The sequence below is a fragment of the Melozone crissalis genome, unplaced genomic scaffold, assembly GCF_028551555.1.
Source record: "Melozone crissalis strain CALT ecotype California unplaced genomic scaffold, PUWL_Pcris_2 ptg000016l_1, whole genome shotgun sequence".
NCBI classification, from domain to species: Eukaryota; Metazoa; Chordata; class Aves; order Passeriformes; family Passerellidae; genus Melozone; species Melozone crissalis.
The window spans coordinates 52,073,494-52,095,543 of NW_026535794.1; the positions used below are offsets into that span (position 1 = coordinate 52,073,494).

General features: G+C 38.5%; 1 protein-coding gene across 2 annotated transcripts in view; it reads left to right on the forward strand.

The window, feature by feature from the left end:
- Positions 1-22,050, forward strand: part of TPK1 (thiamin pyrophosphokinase 1) — a 302,876-nt gene that overhangs the window by 93,897 nt on the left and 186,929 nt on the right. The gene's annotated exons all lie outside the window — the stretch shown is intronic.

The following is a 22,050-nucleotide window of genomic DNA, read 5'->3' on the forward strand; positions in this document are numbered from 1 at the left end:
GTGTGTTAATTTTAGATGGGTTTAAGCTTGCTTATAACTTTCCCTTCTGTGATGAGATTTCCTTTTATTAGTTAATGCTGACTTTGCTGCATTTGGACTGCATTCTCTGTCGCTCTTTATGAGTAGCAAAGTTACAACCACCATAAAGGCAAAGAGCATGGAGGAAGAAGAGGTGGAATAAAGAATTTATTTTCATGTATTTGGGATCACCTCATAACTCTCAAATGGTAGATGAAAGTGGGTTTTAATGGTCCCCCTTAAGTTGGGGGTAGGTAAAAAAATCCCAAACAAAAATAAAATTATTTACTTAGACTTCCGCTGTGTCTGTATTACTGTCATTCTTGTTTCAGGCTAATGATTAAATGGTATCTTTTTATTTATTCAGATCTGATTAGCAGGAGTGAGATTTAAATATTTATTTTCCTCCTGTGTTAATAGTAGTTTGACACGCTCTCTTGTCTTCAAGGTGAGCTGAATGTTATAGAGAAGGGGAAATTCAGGGGAATCCCTTTGAAAGCTAGGAGTACTATAGGGTTCACACATGGGTAATTTGAGGTTCACAATATATTTATGTTGAAGGGGAGTAGGTGAAATTGGATTAACTCCTTTCCTCCTTTATCCAATTATATCCCACCACTTGATCCAAATAACAAACTCCATAGCTTAGTTTATCAGAAGAAATTGAGAATTTTGGTTAAAGTTTCATTCTGGCTGTTTCCCAGATATTACTGTTTAGTTTTGCATTCAAAAGATATGGAGTGTATCCTTCTGTCTGTTTTTCATTGCTCAGTTTTAAGTTGAAAAGCAAAGGAGTGTTTCTGCAAGAAAATTTATAGTACATATTATTTCATTTCCCAATTACTTTCATTTTTGTAATAATTTGCTTGTTTTTAAAGTATTTTACTTACCCAGCTCTCCTAAACCTGAAGTGCAAGATCATTGTAATGCAGTTTCAAGATTGAAAATAAATTGCTCAATTTGTAGTATCTCAAATGTAACAAGAAAAATGCTTGTTCTAAAGCAGTGATTTCTGGTGCTTCTTGACTTCTGGCACTTATGTAGCCAAGTTATGGCACCAGAAATAACACTTATGTGAGAAAAGCATTTGATTTATGTTAATATTGAGTAAAAGGAGTATATGCTTGCTGAGAAGACTAGTGAATGTGTGCAGAAGGCACAGCTGAAGTAACTGATCTCAGCTGAATGTAAATAACATAAAAATCTCACTAAAGAAAGATACCATGGGTGATACTAAAAGCCACACATGCTCAGATGTTCATATCATGAAGGGCATAGCAGCTTTTTGATACAGATATTATATACCCATAAATAGAGTTGAGATAAACAATTTTTTAAATTGGTATTTTAAGATGATTTTTTGAGGAAAAAAATTATGTTTCTTTAGCCTCTTGTACCTTATTTGTCCTTCTGAATTTTATTAACATGTCTTTTCAGGCTAGGCAGATATCTTGGAGATACATATTTATGGACCTTTCAGCTGTCTTTTCACTGTTGGTTTGAACATTCTGTCTTTGTTAAAAATCATTTGGATTTTGGTGCAATAACAGATGGCTTAAAAATGAGAGGGGAAGCCGTGCAGTGTGAGCAAACAGCACTCATGTGCCTCCCGGCAGTGGGAATTTAAGTAGCTGTGGCTGTATGGACTCACATGAGCTGGAGCTGAAACTTCTCTGTTCTAGCAGAGCCTTGGAAACTTCACACAACAAACTTGTAGGAGAATTACATTTAGCACAGCTCTGCTCGCTTTATCATGGAGCTCCAGTCAGATCAGGACATGGGCCAAGCTATGGACCATGTCACAAGAACATTAAGGGTCCCTTGGCCACCCACAAGGCACATTTCTGATACTTTGGCAATTACAGTAACAAAGTCTAGTTTCTTTTTTAGGTATGCTTTGCTCTACATAAAACTAACTGCATCTAAAACAGTCTGTTCTACTAGAGAAAAGGGGAGAAGAAAAATATTTTTAAATGACCAAACTACTAAAAAGACTGATTTAATATTGCCATGAAATAGTAACTAAAAACCCAGGTGGTGTAGTAATTACATATCTCTGAACAGAGGGAGATGGTTCTCCCAGGAAAATCCTAGGAAGCTGTGTAGGAGCTATGGAAAACTTAGACTAAAGAATTCAATCAATTATTATATCTCTTTCTATAACCATTGTTTATAGATATGGCTCTCCAGAGTGTGCTATTCACAGTTCACTAATGGTGTGAGATGTTTCTGCTTTGAGACCAATCAAGTATCACCTTAGCGAGTCACATTATAAAAAGACCTGGTATTTTCATTAAACACTTTTGCCTTCTGATCCACCTGAAGACTGGAGTCTTCTTTCCATCCCTGACTCAACAGCGTCAAGGTGCAAATTTAATATTCTTTAATACTTCAAGCAACAGTGTACTGAGCATATTGAACATTTTGAGTGATCATTTTTTTCTCATTGCATACATTATGGTCTCCTTTTTTTTCTTACATTGTGACTACATTTCCATACATTACCACAAACACTCCTCTAAAAGTCATGCCTTTTAAAACAGAAGCATTCAGTTTGAAAATGTTTTTTGAAAATGTTTTTTGATTCTACTACTAAATATTTTGAAACAGATTTCCCTGAAACTTGTCTATCAGAGACATATTGTAATCAATATGAGACTGTTATGTATACAGATGACCATTTTTTAAGCCCAAGAAAAATCAAATTTAACAGGCCATGCAGTTCTCTCATCATTAAAAAGAAAAAAAAGCAGACAGTAAAATTTCAATTTTTAAATAAAATTAATGCCTGTTTGGACTATAATCACTAACTTGATGTTATGCTTTATGGGAAGTAAAACCTTTTACAACCTTATTCTTCCCTGACTGCAGTCTCTGCAGGGTTTTCTTTCCCCTGCTAAAGCTGCTTCAGAGTGCAGGTTTATCCAAGCTGCTGTTGCGTCTCCCCTGCTTTGGGTTGTATTTTCAGAGTTCGGGCTTGGCTTCTGCCTCCCAAGATGGATTTAGCAGTCAAGTGTCCTATTCCCAGGCCTGAGCCCTTCTGCTGTGCCTGCACCCAGCCCTGCTGTAGCTGCACACCTTCCTTGGGTCTCACACCAAGCACTGCTGGGGAAACAGCTGCAGGAGTGGAGCAATGAGCCCCTCACCTCCTGCCTCACTGGGCACAGTCTGGGCACAGACCACAGCACAGTAAATAATTTTGGCACCTTTTTTTCTGGTCACAGCTCAGGGTCTTTGCTGAACTGGCAAACAAGAGGTCTTGCTTGCACAGAGGAACAGAAGGAGATGATGAGTTTCTTTCCCAGAGGTTGTATTTTATTAGATATTGTGCAGACATAAGAGAGTGCTGCTGCATTAGGGATTGGCATTAGCAACCTACAGGTTGCTTCCAGTGGGTATTGTGTGTTTTATAGATATTATGTTATCCATTTTCTCTCTGCTTTGTCTGTCTTGTTTTTATTAAGGTAGTGCCTGGAGAGGGTTGATGTGCTAGTCACTGTAAGCACAAAAAGTCTTAGGCCAAGCTCCTGTTCATATTAAATTGGTGGGGTGGGGATGGAAGAGAGAGAAGAGAGGAGTAAAAGATGTAGTAAGGTACTTTGCTTGCCTGATGCCCTGCAGTCTGGTTTGTTTTAGTGTCACTAACTACCACCATGGTGTGGTGGTATCACCTCTGGTGGCAATACCAGTGAAATAGTACCTCAGTGCCTCATTGGAGGAAGAGTAACTTGTGTTTTCACACTCCAAGTTCTTATACTTCTCCCTGCAGGAAAACTGTGAGTGTGCTTCCGAGAGGGGGGCATAAAACCTTTGCTGTAGAAGTGGTTTCAGTTTGTTAAAGAAACAAAACAAAAAAAAAAAAATCCCCAGGTATGCTCCAAATGCATCTTTAAGGGCATCCCTTGATGAAAAGGTATTTTACTGGCTTCTTCCAGGCAATGGCTGGAAACCCCTCCTTGCTCAGTTTGCTCAGCAGTTCTGCTGATCTGCACCCTCTGCCAGGCTGACAGTGCAGGTACTCAGCACATTCACAGTTTGTCCCAGTGCCTGTTTCAGGTCTCTGTACAACCTTTCCTTACTATAGTGTCTATCTGCTTTCTAAGTGTTCTTTTAAAACTAACTTAGCACCTTTAGCAGTAGATTCTGGTGGTGGTGATAAGAGCACTATCTTTTATATCTCTGGCTTGAAGCCATTTGGGGAAGTCAAGACCTTGTAGGATCTGTTCTTAGCAGCAACAGCCCTCTTTTCAAAGTAAATCATGACACTGTAGTTCTAGGAATCTCTGGACTATGAGTTAGTATTTTTCTTGCCTTGTCATTATTTAAATACTCCTCTTGCCTTGTTAGACTTGTAGTAAAAGACTAGCTCTTAATTTAGCTGGCAGTTTCTTCGTAAAATGGCTCAATGCTGTAGCAGAAAATGGCTTTTTTTTGTGTCAGTGGCAGCTGAAGGCTAATATTTCAGGCATGAAAGAGTAGAAGGGAAAAACTGCTTGACAGCAGGCTGAAAACCCTTCTGGAAAAAGTCTTCTCTCACAGAGACATCAGCCTCTGCAATTTCTCTGCAGTGTGAAGAGAAATACATTACAGAATCCTAAAGGACTTGAAGAGGGTCAAAAATGGTGATCCCTAATATCAGCCAGTGGCTGAAATGGCACACAAGAGCTGAGCAGAGGTGTCTGCCTCTTGTTTTGTGCTGGATGTAACCCAGCTGACACTGCTCCCTAGAAGATGAAATATCCATAACCTGGGTTGGCTGGACACTAGAGTGACAGGAATTTATGCATGAATTCACCCTTAGAAGGCACACTGCAGGAACTTAAAGGCACAATTTGGGTAGTTTGCAGCTGGGCTTGGAGGATTAAATGAGGTGCTGCATAGAGTTCTCTTTGTACTGAGTAGCAGTAAACTCTTTAATGTGTCGAGAGGACTGAGCGCTCAGTAAGTGGAAAACTAAACATAAAGAATGCTGCTATGCAAGCTGTTACCTTAATAGTAAGAGTTTCCATGCTTTTTTTCAGGCAGGTGTATACTGGCAATCTGCTGTTTGATCATGTTTGCAGCCAAAACACTTAGCACAAGAGGAGTGCACAGCTACCAGCTGTCAGGAATGTGCAAGTTCTTCCTGCCTACCATGAAGCATCTTTGCCTGCTTCTGTTCTTGTCCGTGTCCCAATAATTTACCAATTGCTGTGCCTTTGCCTTGCAGCGACACCTGCTGCCAAGGGCAGGCTTCACAGAAAGCTCCTTTGTGGCTCAAAAGTGTCATTTGCTGCTCCCCAGGGGATTGCTAGGAGCTTTTCTAGACTATATTCAAATTCCCTATCTTCTTCCAGATTCTGGTGTTATTGCAAAAGAAAAAAAAATGCCCCTGAGGGCACCAGTTTAAACCCACATTGTGTCATGTACCACCAGTCCCAAACTTAATGGCCATGGCTGCTTTTTGCACCAACTGTTTGAGAATTTAATCTCTTTTTATGGAATCTCCCATGGCAGCTCAGAGGAAGAAAGAAGTGGTGAATTATTGTTATATTTATATTCAAAAATATCTATACTTTACCGACATGATTTTCCAAAGCACTCAACCTGTGCAGGTGTGATGGGATGTGTCACTTCAGCACGTGGAAGTGTGTTGGTGGGCTTCAGAACCAGTAGAGAATGCACTGTAAATTATACATCATTCTGCAACAGCAAATTAGGGGGTGTGTTTGGAAATGTACCCTCTGCAGTGAATTGAAGTAATTATGTGGCTAAAACCTGAGTTTTGCTGAAGTACCATTATTTGCTAACCACAGTCTTGATCCATTAGTAGGGGGATTGATCCATTAGTGAGGGGTGTGATTTCCTGGCCTGTCTTTGAAAACCTCCCTAATTCATATCTGGAACTGTTTGCAGCTTATAGCAGAAGGCAAATTTTATCAGATAAGGTGAGTCCTCTTTATTCCCCTTTTAAATCCCTGTTAGAGCTCATTTCTTCAATACCCTGACAAGAAATTGGAGGGTTAGGGCCAGCTGGAGGATGTTCAATGTCATTCATCAGTGTGAAAGGTGAATAGAAACCAGTGATCTCACTTCTTAAACTGAGAAACAAATGTTAGGATAAGGTTGAGTGCTTTGGAAAATCTTGTCAGTAAAGTATAGATATGTTTGAATATAAATATAACACTTTTCTTTCCCCATTTCTTTCTCCCTCCAAGCTGCTGTGGGACTCACTCTCTAAGGGTGCTGGTAGGCAAATGGAAAGACTGAATGGAGAGAGATCCTGGAAGGAGGCCTCTTGAGTTTTGTTCAGAAAGACATAGGTCGGTCAGCTGCAATCTTTTGTTCTTCCTGCAGGCAGATTTCCCAATTGTTTGGTCAAAGATTGAGCGAGAATAATTGGACTGGACATGCTAACTGTAGTATATGGGCTCACAGGTATGCTGCAAATCAAATGAGTTTGTGCAAACAAATATTAGCAGGATGTCTGCTGGCTAGAAATTGAAAATACACCAGGAGGAAAACTTCAGTGATATCCTCTTAGATGAGAGATTTTGTTAGTTTATAGTTTAGTGAAATATATTTTCCAGTGTCAAAATAGATAACGTATATCAGTAATAGAAAAATAACACTGTTTTTTTCAGCATGAATTCAATCCCAGCAGAAATGCACACACTGTACCATGCTAATAATACAATTCTACTTTAATACAAAGTAGAAATTTAATATCATTCCTGAGATGTTACTATTGCATTATCAAAAATGAATTTCAGCAAGAGCAAAATGACTGATGTTCCAAACAATATTATTAAAATTTGCAGCATATCTCTTATAAATTGCAACAGTAATTTAAAGGTTACCTTTAATTATTTGTTGTGGGGTTTTAAAATTTATTTTTCTGTGTGGTTACTTTTAAATATTTCTTCTTATATAAGCATTTCTTTCTTAGTATTCTTATGTTTTAACAGACCAATGGTTTGTTGGTTCTCTTATTTAGGTTTGGTTTTGTTTTTTTTTTATTTTTCCCAAATGCATATCGCGTCATTTTACTGTTGAATGGGTGGTCATTCCTCTTTAGAAGGGGAGAGACTGGGAATGCCCTGGTGAATTCAACTGTTTTAGGGAGCAAATGTTTCTTGAAACATTGCTTGTTTTCACTGTAGGTGAGGAAATGCACCCCTCATGCCTGGGAAGAAAAGAGATATATTTTGATTTCCTACCTGTCCCGTTCTTTACTTGCAAACGAGATTAATGCCTCCCTGGGGGCCAGTGGTTGTGTTCTCCCCCTGCAGAGTATTTTCCATCCATTTGTGGTGGCTGGGAGAGCAGCATCGGGGATAACTCATTGTGACCCTTGTCTGCTGCTGGAAGGAGGCAGCATCTTTGCACCAAGCATAGTGTGGTGTGCAATTCCCTTCTCTCCAGTGGCATGGGAGCCATTCTCATGAAGAGAGTGACAGCAGTGCTGTGTCTGCAGCTCCCTGGGCACACACACTCTCTCCAAGGCCAGTTTGTCTCCACTGAACCTGCCCAGGGTATGATACAGTCTCTGACAAACTGCTGGCATGGGAACAGCTTGGCTTGGAGCTCTCATCCTTGGTGGTGTGACAGGACAGTGCATGAGGTTATTGCACGTAGAGAGAAATAGCGTGACCCTTACCCCTTTTATTCTTGCTTATGGTATAAGAACCTGTCTTCTTTGCTTTGTTTTCAGAATTTTTTTCTACAGAACCCCAGGAGGTCCATACTCTTCTGCTTACGTTTTTTGCTTTTCTCTCACAATTGCTAAATTTTAAGTAAACTAACTATGTGGCTCATAAAGCATATCCTGGAATAGAAGGCAGTGAGGATGAGGAACAGCAGTAGGGGCAGAACAGAGAGGGATGAGGACCAGCTGCATGCAGGAACCTCTCAAATTACGGCTTAAAGCAAATACTATTTCATGCCCCTCCAGGTAAGCTTTTTAAGAAGTTAGGTGTTGGGTTGACTATATAGGAGAAATTAATCACATAAACAAAACCTTCTTCAGTTAGTCACAGCTATTGATTATGGTTTGTGAAAAAGCATCAAATGTTTCTGAGACTGGGAAGCCAGCTGCAAAATCAAATTTCTGAGACATCTTTTCTCTGCCAGGGGACTATTGATAGACTGTGACTTGATAGTACCCAATTTTACCTGTGAACAACATAAGTCAAAGAACCAGAATCTCTAGTTCTCCTTTTTAAACATTATTTCAGTTTATAAAGGTGGCAGTTTGGTCACCTTTTAATCTTTCAGAAAAATCATTGCATCTTTAAGCAAAAACCCCCTTCAAATTGCAAAATCCATTAGAAGCTCTGGTGACTGTACCAAGCAGGTGGAGAGGCATTATGCAAATCTTTTTCTGCATTGGCAAAACCATGCTTGATGCCTTTATGGTGTCTCTATAGCATCCTGTGAAGCAAAGATTCAGAGGTGTCTTTGCAGGTCTGTGTGATTGTCGTGTGTGAAATCAGGGCATTGCTGTTCCTGTTCCTTGCTAAGGACAGCAGTGCCCCAGTGCTGGATGTTCAGTTCTGCACACAGGCAGCCATCTGCCACAGGGGCTAACTCAGGTATTGTCACATGAGTTAGAGCAATTCTTTCATCAAACCTCTTATGAGAAAGAATCCTGCCTTAAACACACGGTGCTGAACTGGGCTGGCTGAGCTTGACTTGAGTGTCTTAGCTAATGCATGACCAACAGACACATTTGGAAGTAAACTGGTAAAAACAGTGAGAAAATAGATATTTTACATGTAAGTCCTTTCTTACACATATTAATATGTGTTTGTTGTAGAGTTAGATTTGGTTTGGAGTTTATTTGTTTTTTTATGTAGAGTGGTTGGATGGTGTTTATTTGTTTTTACCTCTCTAATATTCGATATTTAGGCTCAGGCCTGATAATCCCCTTATATAAGGATGCTATCAGAACCTCAGTCAAGAACTGATGAGCACAGAGAAAGAAAACTGGGTATCTGGAGAGGACAGGAGTTCTCTTCTTTTAAAACAGGTACATAAGTGCCAGGTGAAAAGACTGACTTGTGTTTAATTCTTGTGCTTCAAAGCCCAGTAGGTAGTGGTACTGTAGGGTCACGAAAGATGAATCCAGATTAAGCAAGTAAAAATAAAATTTTATTAATCATTTTACCAGCTCTTCACTATCAATACTGATTTTAACAAGGCTTAGTGCAGGAACATGCTACTTCAAATGAAAATGTTGTGTACTAATCTGAAGTCTCCAGCACATCTGGCAGATAAGGTAACATGGGATTGGTACAGTAATTCAAATCACATTTGAACAGCCTGTCTTCTAATATTTTCTGTTCCTGATAATGAAGTGTTTAGTATGGACAGAGCTTGTAAATTAAATAGAGTATTGATATTCTTTTTGGCCAACACTTGGCTGATTTAAATAAGGATATATTAGCTATACTTAGGACATTTTTATAAGCCATATTTCTTGGGAAAATTTAACAGGGTGATAATTTGCAATTAAACAGCAACATTGAAATGGAACACTTTTTATGGTAGTGCTCACAGCTGCTATATAGTTCTGGGGTTCTTTTTCACTGTGCCATTTTGAGAACAAAGAGCAGCAGATACAACATGTAATGTATTACCATTTGAACAAGGCTGTGTCCTGGGGTTTTGCTTGTTTCACAGGGAACATATTCTAAAAGCAAAATTTCAGAGTAAGCTCAGGTGCGCTGAATCTAAGGTTTTGTTTATTGAACGCACAGGTTTCAACTACAAGGGGAAAATGGCCCCAAAGAAGAGGCCAGTATTTCTGGTCAATAAGGATTAAGTGGTTTAGCTTATCCTCAGGGAATGGCAAAATGCTTCTGTATTAGCATTTATTTAAAGGGGGATATAATAAAGTTAGATAGGAGGTAATTTAAACAAAACAAAGAATTCATACCTGATTTGCATGAGTTCACTTCTGAACTGCAGACTCCAATATATGCTAAAGTCCAGTCTCTCTTCTTCAAAGGAAGAATATTGACCAAAATGAGAGGGAAAAGTTCTTTGATTTTGCACTTTTAGGCCTATTTGTAACGGATTGAAATGAGAGGCCTGGAGCAGTAACTGCATCATATTGATAAAAGTCATGTGCAATGTACTGATTATCTTTATAACTGGAATTATCTTTATAACTGGAAACTAGACATGGAGAAATCTGCTACTAAAAATCACATTTTGAATAGTTTATAACACTGAACAGTCCCAAATTCAAGGTCTGGAATACCCCCTGAGCCTCTACTTTTCCATTCACTCTATTTCCTTTTGCCTTTCTGAAGCCTTAGGGAACTGCCAGAGGACAAGAGCTGTTCCTACTTCATGCAGAGATCTATAAATTAATTACCTGTTTGCAGCCTTGCTAGGAGGAGAGTTGTCACATAGAAGTTTATTCCCCCTGAGAATATACGCTCAGTTTTGTACAGTAAGCTCTAGATTGCCTCCTACAAATATTTTTATTTGGAAATTTTGTGTTAAAAGTTCTTTTATAGCCTTAATAAAGAGAGGGTTTGAAATCAATGCACTTGTTTCTTCATCTCTTTATGAGCTGGGACATTACTGGTATGCCATCTTCATTCATAACCAGACTTTCCGTATAGATGTTGATTATTTTCTTTCAAGGATGACAGCATTAGTTTTGCATTTGTGTTATGTAAGAGAATTCAGATGTGAAATCCCATTTAGCATTCAGAAATTCAGCTTCTAGCCTGGTTTGAAGCTGATTCTGAGAGTCCAAATGAGCTTTCTTTGTGTCTTGTGATGATTTAACATAGTATTTCATCAAGATGGCTAAAAACTTCCAAAAATTATTGTTGGTGCTGGTTATTTCTTTTGAAAATTCTAATTCACACCTTCTATAATATTTTAATCATGAAAATATTCTAATTTTTGCATCCTTTGGGGGTTTTCAACTATTTTATTAAATAGCAAATAATGAAAGAAATATGTTTAAGAAAATTATATCATAGATCTGATCTTTTATATCAGTATGCTAGCTGACCTATTTTCTTGACTATCGGAAAACTTAGCAGCTGAAAGGAAGTGCCTAACAAGAATATTATTTTAATTTTAGATCTGTTTTGTGTGGGAAGATGTTGGAGATCAGGATTAGTCTTGATGCAAGTAGCTAAAGCTCCTCTTTTCCTAAGAGGAGCCACACATTGTAATATCTGTGTTCCTTTTCATCCTTTGAACTGCCAGTACTAGAGTAAAAGCAATGCAAATCCACTGCTTCCATGAAACCACTCTGATGTAGATTACTGCAAATGCCAGGGCATATCTACTTGTAGTTATTCCAAATATGAAATAAAGTGGGTAAGATCAAGTCTTCTTGTAATTTTGCATTTCCATTTTCTTCAAAGAAACTTTTTCTGCAGCTTAGCACTGCCCAAATCTGGGAGTTAAGACAACAGAAAATATGTGGGGGTCAGTCAGAAACAAGAGTGAAAGTGTCAGAAGTTAAATGATAAAAGTTTGGGAGAGGGGGGAGGGTTTGGCCATTTCTTTGGATGGTGTTACAATTGTTTGTTTGAAAAATCTATTGAACAGTTATCTGTTAAAAGTGGGGAAAATTACTAGTACACAAGTGTATGTAGCATGAACACAGGTTGTGTTATCAAGACATTAGAAAATAAAGATCAGTTCCACTTGCATGAGGAAAATATATCTACCATCCTTGTCTGGTTTCTTGTTTGTCCCTCTTTCAGATACTTAATTCCAAACAACTTTTAGACCAAGATTATTCTCTTGAATATTTTAAGTAAGTTTTCAAGTCCATGTCAAAGCATGCTTAATTCATTGAGAAATTTATGCATTGTAATAGTCTAGTTATCTTTTAACAAAATTGGAGTTTGTGACTTTTATGAGCCCTGAAATTTCCTTGGCACACAAAAGTTTTTGTTAGACTATGATATAAAATGGTTGTGTGGAAATCTATTCTGTGCACTAAGGAAAGATGTGTGTTTTAGTAGCAGGAGAATTAACATATTTTGTGCAATTAAAATAACTGTGTGATTAATTTTTTATGAGTTGCTGGCTACTGCAAATCCAATTTAGGCAAACAAAATTTGAAATATAAATGCATTAGCTGAAAATATTTAATCATAGACATGAATATGAACTTATCATGCTCATTGCTTTACACTTGCAGGTTGGCTTGAATTATTAATGCATTTTGTTGAGGGGAAGCAGAAGAGACAGGAGCACTGATCTGGCTGTGATGAGGAGCATAGAGTTGCTGGTTGCTAGCAGTAGTAGGAGACAATTTCTTCTTCTTTGCTGTTTTAGCACAGCTGACCACCTTTTTCCAAATATTGCCTCCCTGCCTGCCCCACATCCTTCTCATTCTGGAGTAGGGAGCAGTGATTTCATGAAGTCTGTTATTGCTAATACAATTCCAGATTAAAAAAAAAAGCTTCTTTTTTGTGTCTCTTTGCAGCAAATGTCGATGTATAATACTAATAAAGGTGTTGTTTTTTGGGGGTTTTTTTGTCAGATTTTTTTTTCCATATAGGAATAGAGTCAGCTTGTTACTAAGGTTTGTCTGATGACAATGCTGACCAATAATTAAAATCGCAAGCAGTTGGGGTATTCCATCGTGTTTGTAGCTGTTTGTTTTCCTTCTGTTAGAAATCAATGCTGCAGCAATGGAAAATAGAAAATGAAGAAACAAAAGTTGCGTTCAAAGCTTGAGGTCAATTATATTATTAAACAATATGATTTTAAAACTTCAGAAAAAAAATCAATTATTTCCATTTCACTTGATAACCAGGAAATGGATGCAGGAAAAGCTAGCTGCACACCCTTGCAGCTTCTTCACCTTCAATTATATTTCAATGTAGATGTTTGCTGTAGGTATAGGACCCTGGTAGACAGGCTAGAGTAAATTTTTGTTAGTGAGGTGCATTGCAGTTGCACAGCAATGAAAGCAGGTGTTGTTTGAAAGGCTGCCTGATGGGATGGATTGTGTCTGCAGCATAGTGTCTGTAAGGGTTTGATGTTTGAGACTTGCTTGATCCTTCAGCAGCAATCAGGGGTTACAGAGGCAAGGTCTGCAAGTCAGGATGCAGCCCAACCCTGGGCCCAACGTGTGGCACTGCAGCAAGGGCTTGAGAATCTCTGGGGAATTCCTGGTATCAGACCAGACTTCAATAAAATGCAAATATATGGCTGTAGAGAGCTTGTATTCCTTCTCACTCTGGAAAATATAGATTTAAGACCCAGGTAGGACAATATTATGCACTTCAGTGCATTTTCTTTTTTTCTTTTTTTTTTTTTTTTTTTGTCTGTGCCCTAATAAGTCTTTTCTTACTGTTACCTAGTAATAATAGATGTGTGCTCAGGGCCAAAAGGAAAGCTGATTAAATGTTATAATATAGCTTTAGCTGTCATTTTTCAAACAGAGAGCAAAGAAAAGGATGAAAATAAAAAGAATAAACTTCTTCCTGATTCTTCCCCCAGTGGCCTCAAGCCACATGGCCTTGTCATGAAAAGGTCACTTAGATTTTAATGGAAATGATGGCAGCAAGCACTTTATGTTTAAGCTCTCTCCTCCTGGTTTTCTCTGTGAGACAGCCTGTTACAGCAGTGGGTGTAAAGCAGCTCAGCGAGTACCAGAGCTCTTGGGTCTGACAGAATGGGAGAATGACAGAAAAGAGAAGACAAAATCATATCTTAAGTAAGGCTTGTAGGAATATTAAATCTAACTCCTGACAAGAGATTACTCCAAACCCAGCAGCCTTGAATATGAATCATCATAATGAACTCTGCATCGAAGTGCTCCTGAAGACAGTGCAGAAGCTCACTTTTAGTAAAATCACAGTTGCTCCCTTGCCTCTGTCTCTGACAGCACATTACTGCTACTATGTTTACTGGTACTCAAGGTTTTTTTGCTTGAATTTGTGATTTTTGGTACTTAGGAATTTTTTTTTTTTTTAAGATTGCTCTGTTTTGGTTTTTTTTTTTTTTTTTTCCAAAAAATGAGTGTTAAGATATAAGTTTTCCTATAATTTTCTTTTAAAATTTTCTTTAATTTTTTTGGTGAGTGTAACATGTTTGGCTAAAATTCAGTGGTGTTTTTTTTCTGTGGGAACAATTGTTTCCTTTTCCATGTGTTTAACTTCTGTGTGAACTTTATAAAGAGAAGTGTTATATGTGTGGCTTTAGCTCAGTATTGAATCAATGCACTGGAAAAAGAATAGTGTTCCTAATTCATTCTCATATTGGTTTCTTCCTTGTCTTCCCATATTTAATTGTTTAATGGATCTTGCCTCTCCTTGGCTGAGATCTCTATGATGTTTACAGCTCAAAGCAGAGTCATTAAAGAAGCACAGCAGCTTTATAGGAAACATATCATTACCTTACCAAAAGGACAGTCATTTTACATATTGGGATCCAGTCTGGTCCACCTGGGAGCGTAGCTGCAGTGTTGGTGATCCATTTGCCTCAGGACTAATGGGTATCTGTGTTCTTTGATATGGATAGTTTAGAAGTCATGGTTTAGGTATAAGAGATTTGTAGCTGGTGGATCTTTCTTGGATACACAAACAATTTTAGAATAGCAACCCTCTGAGTGTGACACCTCGGAGCTCGCATGCCCTCAAGTCTGTGATACTCAAAGAATTGTCACTAACACTGAGGCCTGGGCTGGTGCCCCCATCCCACCCAATCTCCACACTCCTTTAGGTGCAGCCTTGCCTACTGGCAAACACAAAGGGATTTGATGTTAGCGTTTCACTGAACTCAAGGGGAATTTATGATAGGTACCTTTGCACAAATACAAAAGGGTGCACACATTATTTTATCTGTGTGCATATGAATTGATTATAGTATGAATGTTACCATCTCAAATCTATAGTTAATCATTGTTTTAATTGTAGGGAACACTATCAAATTGCTCTGTAAATATTAATTACTCAATGACTAAGTGCTGCAAAGCCCTTTTGCACCCTTATCATTGCATCCAGATCCTTTGCACCCTTACCCCCTCTAGTATTCCCAGCTTCCATGTAAATCATTTCAAATTGCTTCTAGTGTGATCTTCTTTTGTATGCTTTCATCTTTGTAGCAAGTAATAGAGTGAACCTTGTCATCAAAATGTATAAAGTTGTATTTTCACATATTCATATTAAACCCTGCTTTCACCAATGTCTTTGATGGTGTTTCTTTAAGTAGCCAAACCACTCATTTGCAACTTAAGGATAGATCTGTTTTAAATAGTTAAAAAGCCTCATAGCAAGACCAGTGTCCAACCATAAAACAGAAAACTATTATGGACTGGTAGTGGATTTGCTAAACAGAGCTGCAGCTGACAGAAGAGGGACGTCTGCAGTGCCCTGTAATTGAAATGGAATAGCAGTTACAAACAGTCCTGATAACACAGGTGGAAACACATGGGTGGGAGGCAATAGTTTGAGATGCAGTTTGATACCCTTTCTAGCAATCTGCAGCTGTACAAAGCCATGGGTTTGTTAAATTTATTTTTGCAGGTTCTGCAGGAGGACAAAGGAGAAAATGAGACAGCACATAAATACTGATTATGCATTTTGTTGTTGGTAACTGCTATTTTTTAGTAATACTGGGACAAAAATGTGTTGGCCCTATGTATCAAGCCAAGCAAGCAATTCTCTGTGTATCTACCATTTATTTCACATATGTAGTACTACCTGCACTCCAAGTCATTAATTAAGCGGAGTTCTCTTATGCGTAGATTTTGCTGGCAGGTTAATTATGGTTACCAGGCTACTGAATCAATAAAGGAATGAGGGAAAGAGATTGCATACCTAGAAGAAGTTGTGTGAAATTAGAAAAGGAACAGAGGGGCTATACTAAAGCAGTTTAAGGATAGTTGCCACAAGTTTGAATTTAAGCAAAAAAAAAAAAGATTTATTTTAAGATCGGTTTGGACAAGAATATATTTTAAATGCTAATTGGAAGGAATAATGGAATAGGAATAATAAGGTTATGCTTTTCTTTCCCAGGTATTGGTAATGTTTATAAATGTATTCCCTTTCTATGCACTCATCTTAGTCTGCAAGAGTTGCATCTCTTCTGTGGAGTCTTTTGACCTACCTGAATTTGCAGGGCTATTGAAAACAAGCATATACTTGCTCCTTTTCTGCAAAAAAGTATTGGAACTTGTTAGCTCACAGCCAAGACCCCATTTTTTTGTGTGTTTCATATGCTGCTCATATCCTGTCTCACAGGGCCAGGAAGTTTTTTATATTTGCCAAAGGGGTAAATATAAAGTAAACTGTTTCCAGTGGTTTTGTTGTGTTAGAATAATTTTTGTAAAAACTAATAATTAGCCCTAAAATGGTGCCTCAAACTCAGTCACTAAAGGGAAATACTTCACTGGTTACTAGCAGAAGATGCACCATTTAAAAGGAAGGGCATTGCTCAGAAAGGCCTCTGTTTCTTCATTCATGCTGCCTGTGAGAAACTCTTAGATAGGATGATGGCTTCATAAAATGCTCTAACTCTTCCTTGGCATAGATGGGGCTGAGGGGTTTTAGCTCTTGCCATAATTTCAGACATGGCAAGAGTTGGACTGAACTGAGCACATGCTGCTCCCAATAACTTGGGAAGTAGTTATTGACAGTGGCATTGAGTTCCCCCTCCTGCACAATAAAACAGTTGATTTTTTTATTATATCTCCATGCCCTAGTTCCCTGACTGACACTGGAGTTTTATGAGAAAGGAATCCAACAGATAGAAAAGGTGGTAATTTGGCAGACAGAGCTATTTCTGAGCAGTGGAGCTTAACACAGAATATTCAGATTGTAAAGGTGGTAATTTGTGGTAATGCCAAGGAGTGCAAATTCACATGCTAAGCTGGGGCTGCAGTGCTCTTGTGTCCTTGTCCTCTTAGCATCATCTCTTCTAATAACAGAAGCATGAAATGGTACCATGGGGCTCTGCAGCTGAGCTGGGTAACTGAAATCACAGACCTCCTCTACTTCCAGCTTTGCTGGTTGAGAAAGCTACAGCTACCAACTGCATATTAGGATGTTTTTTCTGGAGGTGTTAGTTCTCCTGACCCACCAGAGCTCAGTGAGCTACTTGGACAGGAAGTTTTTTATATTTGCTAGTATAAACTAATATTATATTAGTTAAATGTAATATAAGCCAATTCCTTAGTATGTATGACTTCACAGAGGCCAGGATAAATACCTCTAATCCTGAGATTATGTCTTTGGTAACTTAGTTTTTTCTGACGTACATAAGCAAGAGCATACTTCCATGTGCAGCCCACTTAGCAAATTTGAGGAGTCTGCCATAATGTGATGGTATCTTTTGGGGCAGAAGAGATGGTAAGAGGAAGACCTTTGGTGTTTTGACTGGCCTCTTAAGTTATTCTTCACTTTATAAGTCTCACCATCCACTTTGGTCACCCTGCAGGATAACTTGTCTTTGACCCATTTGTGACCCTTAGCACTTCATCCATCTGTGTCACTTTCCACCTTTTATTTTTTTTTTCATCTATTTGAATTGAAAACATCTCAGAAGAAATTGTTTCTGTTTTCAGAATGCCAAGCCAAGCAAAACAAAGCCCAAATCTTGTTCAGGTCCTTCAGTTTCGGCTGAAATAATTAATGAGGTTTTGTGTGAGCTGTTGCAAAGTGCCTAGAGATTCTTAGATTTGCCTACACAGTTACCATCGTGCACTTTGGCCAAATAGTTGTTTGTAAAGCAAATTTGTCTTTAATAAAAAAGGCACTGTTAAAAATCAGTTCCCGTTATTTTTCATAGAGAATTTTCCATCCAAACTGTGAGCTTAGAATTGCTGACCATCTCCTTAAACACTTCCAGGTAATAATGATACATATTCTTCCAGCTAACATATATCATTAGTTTTTGTCAAGCAAAGCTTAGTTCATAGCTGTAGAAATATTATGATTTACTGGCCTCCAGCCAATCTATTAATTACCTGCTAGTTCCTTAATGCAATTGAGGCTTTGTTTGATTTCAGTGTAAGTTATTAACTTGCTGGTAAAGGATCAGTGCCTCATAAATTGTTTCTCTAAATAACTTTACAATGCTATGGAAGTTTAATTTTTTTTTTATAAATAAGAATAAATATGTGAGGGACAGCTTTAAATTGCAGTTATATAAAGCAACTCTTTTGATTTGAGATATCAAATAGTAGCACCATATCTGTGTGAAGAATATCTAAGTCTCATAGAACTGTTACTTAGGCACCTTCCTTTCTTTGGGAGAATCTTAGTATTTTTACATGTACCAGACTGAAGACTGATTTGGTTTTGTCCTGGGCTGGCTATATGATGCTTGTATCCCCAGTTGTCTGTTCTTTTTATGCTGGATAATAAGTTTTGTACCTTTAAGGGTTGTTCTGAGAGTGAAGGGTGGGAGAGAAGAAGCACAGAGTTTGTTATCAGAAACTGCTCTTGCTCCCTCAGCATCCTGCTCCTGGACTGTGCTGTCTGAAGACAGACAGACAGTGGGACAGAACTCTCCTTTGCTTTTTAGTTAGTTTTAGCTAGCTGAGGCAGAGAAGTTCCCTGGATTGTGGTTTTTCTTTTTATTTGGACCTGTTTAAACCTGCTCTGAAAAAAAAAAAAACCAGAAAAGCACCTGTGGCCCACCAGGCCGGGCCTGGGCCTGGGCCGCGGCATTTCCAGCACCAGAGGGACTGATCAGAGACTGAGTGAGCTGAGCTACAGCCCACCAAGGGGACTTTCTGAGTTTGTGATCTCTTTGGGGGAGCAAGAGATTTTATTGTTTAATATTGTTCATTTCTTTTGTGCGGGTGAATGCTTTGCCTGTTAAATAAACAGGTTTTTTCCACTTTTCTCCAAAGAAATCTTTTCCTGAACCAGTTAGGGGAGGAGCCACTGGGATCTGCTTTCTAGAGGAACCCCTTTAGAGGTTTTTCTCCCAAATTTGCTCTAAACAAGTACAGTTTTGTACTGCTTAGTTTGGTTTGGTTTTTTTAGTCATATCATTTTAAAATTGTAAGATCAGATGAAGAGATCTTGGGCCAGGCTTTACTTGTTGTAAGTCCATTGAGAGAATATACAACAGTTAAGGCCCTGGCTGTGTTAAAATTATTGAGACCAATAATATATTTTAATCTCTTGTTATGTATCTCATGCCATTATTTTTTATTCCCAGAAGTTATAGGCTACTTTTTTTTTTTTTTTTTTTTTTTTTTTTATGTGGAAGAATAGATGGAAAACTCACCATTTTCAGAAGGAAAAAGCTGTGACTGTCTGGAAATGTCTGGGAAACATCCTTTAAGCAGGTCATGTACCTTAGGTGCTAGATCTTGCTTAGATGCCTTCTCTCTGCTGAATAAGCCAGTGGATAGGATGCCTGACTTAAGGACAGGTATCAGAGTCTTCTTGCAATGGGCCATTACTATGTTCTGTGTGAGCTGGACTCCCTGAGAGAACAGAAATATCCAGGTGGAAGGAAGTATATCAATCCATTTTCAGCTGTAACCTCCACTGAAAGGAGAAGCTAAAATCTTCCAGTCAAACACAGCAGGCAAAAAGTGATGTTCTTGTCTTGTGATGTTATATTCATCAGACTGGATAAGGCACTTGCCTGAAGCAGGAAATCACCATAGTAAGTGACTGGCAAGCTTTTAGAATAATCTAGAAATTTCTTCACCTAATAAGATTTCTCAGGATCAAATCTGCTTGTCCTTGGCTTGTTAATATGGGTTTGAGTGGGGGCTGTGAGGAGTGGGTGAAGTGGTTAAGGGGACAGAGAAGTGCATGGTCTGTACAAGAAGGCTGAGGGCAGTAGTGCTTGCCATGGTGGGTACTGGAGAGAGCAGCAGCAGAAGTTGTGCTAGAAGCAATACAGAGGAGTACAGTGCTTGTTCTCCTGCTCTGCTCATGGCTTCAGCCTGAAAGAAAAAAGCTGAGGTACCCAAAGTCACCTGTGATGAACTGGTAGCTTTTGCTTTGTCCCGCTTCCTTCTTTCTCCCTGCCCCCCAAAAAAATCCTCAGCCAAGGTCACTTGGTACTGCACACTAGATATTCATTCACAAACACTCCCTGTTGGAGTTTAGCACCCACACAGGAAAGAATGATTTAAAGATGAGAACAGCTATAGAGGTGAACTCTGTTGTCCCAATTTGTATAGGCTGGCCAAGTAGGGGGGAGGTGGATTGCCCATCTAATGTGCACCAGAAGGAAAGATACCGGTTTGTATCATTGCTGACAGGTGGTTCTGACTGAAAAATAAACACCAAAGGAAAGCGGCTTTGGCTGAAAATTGGATTCTTAGCAGCAAGAAGTGCCTGATCTGATTGTTTGTACCTTTTTTTACTTATCTCTCCTCTTTTTTCCCCCTGGCCCTGTGACTTTCAGCCCTTTCAGTATTGCCAGTCAGTCTCTCTGTGCCTGGAAGGAACACTCTGCCCTAGTGTGGAAGCAACAGCTTCTTTTATCTTGAGTGCTGTAGTTATCTCACTTGTGCATCTCAGAGCAAAACTGATAAAGGCTGCTAAGACAAGATGGTCATTTTCAATCTTTAATAGCTTATCAGGTTTTAAAAACCTCATGAAAGAGCTGTGTTAGTTAAATGATGATTAATAGGGAAGCTTATGAAAAAAGATACCAATTAATGTTTGATTTTGTAATAGTGTTAGACTTGTCTCTTTTCTCTGACTTTAATCTGTATAAACAAAAGGATCACAAGAGAACAGCATGTCTCTGCTTGTTTAAATCAACTGGAATTAGTGGCACATGCCCTTTGCAGTCACCAAGTTAGGTGGAAGTGCTGAAAATTATTGTGATTTTGTACCAGGATAGTCCAAGATTTAAAGCTAAGACATAAACCACTTACTTTATATCAGAAGAGTCAAACAGTCTGTGGAAAAATATAGGAACTGTAATAAAGTTACCATTTTTGTGTCAGAGGAGGGGGGAAAAAGAAAAAAAAAAACTGTGTTGTGATTATTAACTCTTGGTTATTTTTCTTTCCCAATTGTTATGCAGGTTGCTGTAGAGCCACCATAGGGGACTTTCTGCCTGGGTGAGAAGATAGTTGTGTTTACAGTGCAAGTTCTCACTTGTGACAAGGTGGAGGATCCATCTGTAGATGGAGGGTGGCCTTTTCAGGTTTTAATATTTGCCTGTCTGTAGTTTAAGCTGGCTGGGCAGCAGGTTCAGATAGATAGAAATGTAATTAATGAATCCGATTCGTGCTAAGAATTATAACTATATCAATATTTTAGAAAATATTTGTTAAAAAGTAATAGAGTAAAAAAATATGTAATCAGTGTCACAGAACAGATATTTTCAGATGTTAATGAGAAACTAGGATGCAGGATGTAGTTTGAGATAAGTAACATCCCAAACGGAATAAGCCTCGGGATAATTAAGGAATCAGACTTGAAATGGACAAAATTGGGATGATTCCAGGTATCTATGAAATAATAAGGCTTATTTTTGGAATATAGTGCTGGCTTCTATAACACAAGACTTGGGGCGCATGTGCAACCTGTGGGGTTGTTCAAAGGACAGGGACGATGAGGAGAAGCCTTCGTCACAAGAGACCACCAAAAGCCAAAGAAGATCCCTTAGAAACAAGCAGAGCAGGCACTGTGCAGTACAGTGATGTAGATTTCAAGAATGGAAAATGGGAGGAGATTTATGGGAAAATATTGATGAATATGTATATAAGTATATAAGTTGTGTTTGTTGATTCCTTTGTTTTTCGTACGGGAGGCAGGGTGAGAACTCCACCCCCCAGTAGCCCAGTCGGGTTTATACCCCGGTCAGTTTTGCTTATGCTTTATCCAAACCACTTCCAAATTATTTTTGTATCTGCTTGATTATATTTGATTGTATTATTTTATATAAAATTGCTGCTCAATTAAAATTGTTGCTAAATTCAACTTTGTTGTTTGTTGAATTAGACATATAGAACTTTATCATAACAGAAATAAGCTATTTGCATGTGCAGTGGCACAGTCAGATGAAGATTGGTACTAGTCTGATCAAAACAGTTCAAATTTCTATTTAGAGAAACAGGGAAAG